The sequence below is a fragment of the Bison bison genome, unplaced genomic scaffold, assembly GCF_000754665.1.
Source record: "Bison bison bison isolate TAMUID 2011002044 unplaced genomic scaffold, Bison_UMD1.0 scf7180017864079, whole genome shotgun sequence".
NCBI lineage: Eukaryota > Metazoa > Chordata > Mammalia > Artiodactyla > Bovidae > Bison > Bison bison.
In genome coordinates, this window is record NW_011494651.1 from 642,084 (window position 1) to 644,635 (window position 2,552).

The following is a 2,552-nucleotide window of genomic DNA, read 5'->3' on the forward strand; positions in this document are numbered from 1 at the left end:
AGCTCCACCAGCATGAGATCTACTGTTTCTTCAGCGGTGAAATGGGGACAGCAGAGAGCTGGAGTTGCTGCAAGCGCTAGAGGGTGTTGACAGAAAACAGTAGAACACCTGTTGTTTTGCAAGCAAAAACAGGTGTATTCGGGAATAGCAAAGGATTGCAATTCAGTTTGTGCAACCTATGGCAAACCACAGGCAAGTCCAGGGTACCATTCTTTTATAAGAGAGAAGGGGAGTTTGGAGGGGCTGTTATAAACAAAAGAGTCCATTGGAGGAAACGGGGAGTTCCAAGTGTAGTGGCTTTTCGTTGGCTGAATTGTCCCAGTCTCTCATTGGCTGGGCTGTTGCCAGGCAAGGAGAAATTCTTCCTTCCTCCAGCTGGGTAGTAGAGTAGTAACCTTCCTGTTGGAGATGGGAAGGTCTGTCTCTTACTGTTGGGTCTGCGACTGACCGGGAGTGCTAGGATGTGAGGGCTCCCCCTTCTGGCCTCCTGGCTCCATGTTAAATGAGGTTTCTGTTAAGATACTTGAGATCACTCCATATTGAATTATTGTATATTGCAAGCACTATGCTGGCCTTCAGTAAAATTAATATTGCTGTTGTTCAGTCGCTAAGTCGTGTCTGACTCTTTGCGATCCCACGGACTGAAGCACGCCAGGCTTCCCTGTCCTTCGGTATCTCCCGCTGATTGCTCAAACTCATGTCCATTGAGTCAGTGATGCTATCTAACTATTATTTTAATTATATAATAATTATTAGATTAATTGTGTAAATTAATATCAGATATGGTATAAAGATACTGATAAGGAGTCTCTTATTGATAATACTAATATTATTATCATTCTGGCCTGTGGTTGATTATCCTCACTTTTGTACAAGCTCAGCTCTGCATTTAGACGTGTGTAATTTTTTATGCAGCATTTCTGGGGGATACGTAGGGAGGAGTTTTCAGGTTGTGCAGTTCCCTAAATTGACTTTTAAGCGGTGAATGCAAAATAGTAACCATATTCTCCATATATCACCACTTCTTCCCAGGCACTTTCAGAGCCTATATATACCTGTGTCTAGTTCTCCTACTAAGTTGCAGGCCATCTTTGGAGTCTGATGGAATCTGGCTCAGCCACATACCTGCCAGCTCTGACTCATCTTGCGTCTGTGCAAATCCCCCAGCCCTTATCTGGCCAACACGCTCAGGGCCAGATATAACGGCGGAATTCCAGTTATTTTTGAATGATGACGCAGGCTGTCACTGCCCTGTGGAAGGCATCAGGGCAGCATCCTGGGGAATGTTTTTGCACAAGATCTCCACCGCGTCAGGTAGACAGAGACTCTAAATAACCTTACTTCTGGTCAGATGAGGTTTTGTGGCTAAATGAGCCCTGACAAACATCTGAGTTTTCAAAGTTCTTTGCATTTCTGAATCTCAGATCGAGTCTTGCAGCGGTGAGGGAAGTGACTGGATCTGACTCCCGCTCCAGCAAGTCTTCGCAGGTAGCTCAGTGGTCAAGAATCTACCTGCCAAGCAGGAGTCATGGGCTCGATCCCTGGGTCGGGAAGATCCCCTGGAGGAGGAAATGGCAACCCACTCCAGTGTTCTTGCCTGGGAAATCCCATGGACAGAGGAGCCTAGTGGGCTGCAGTCCATGGGGTTGCAGAGACTTGGGTATGACTGAGCGACTGAGCGCAGTGTATCGTGAACAAGGACAAGTGGGGGTTTGTAGCCAAGGAGCAGGGTGAGGGTCAGTGGATGGGAAAGCTGGAAGAGGAGACATCGGGGGAAGGGGGACTGTTGTTGACCCACTCCACTGAATTCTAGCTGAAGGCCAGCCAAGTGGTGAGACACGGGGAGCTCAGATAGCAGGGGTGGGGGGTTTTCACTAAACTGACTCAGAATTCTTGCTCAAAGTGGATTCTGCAAGGACAGCGAGTGGAGCCCAAGGTCAGCCCTCGTCCAGCAGAGAGCTCCAAGGAGACTGATTAAAGCTAGGTCGAGAGGGAAGTCTTCGTCGGTGTCCGCTGGGCATTTGCTCCTCTGCCTGGAGGAGCCTCAGCCTTGGGGGGCGTCTGATGGAGGAGGCAGGCCCAGTCCCGAGATCCTCACAAGGAGAGGCGGGGGGCAGTCTGGGGATTGTTGGCTGAGCTGGGTTGAGGGGAGAAAGATCCTGGGGGCCTGGGATCCAGGGGACACTGGAGGAATGGGCATGGAGAGCAAGAGGCCAGCTGGTGATGACTGCTAATGTTGATGACCACCTACTGTGCACCAGGCCCACCCTGAGCCTCTGACATCATTGAATGCATTTACAGTCTTGGGATCCCTGTGGGGGAAGGTGTTCTTCTGACTCGTCTTACAGATGAGGAAACCAAGGCACAGTTAAAGAGAGGAGAGGTGATCAGCTCAAGACAGTCAGCTGTTAACCGGTAAAGCCACCATCCAGCCCAGGCCGGCTGGCTCCAGAGTCCACACCCCAAATCACGGCCCTCTCCTGCCTTTTACTATTAATATAATCACTGTACAAGAGATGAGTTGGAGGGAAGGGACAGGGGCACCCAGGGGT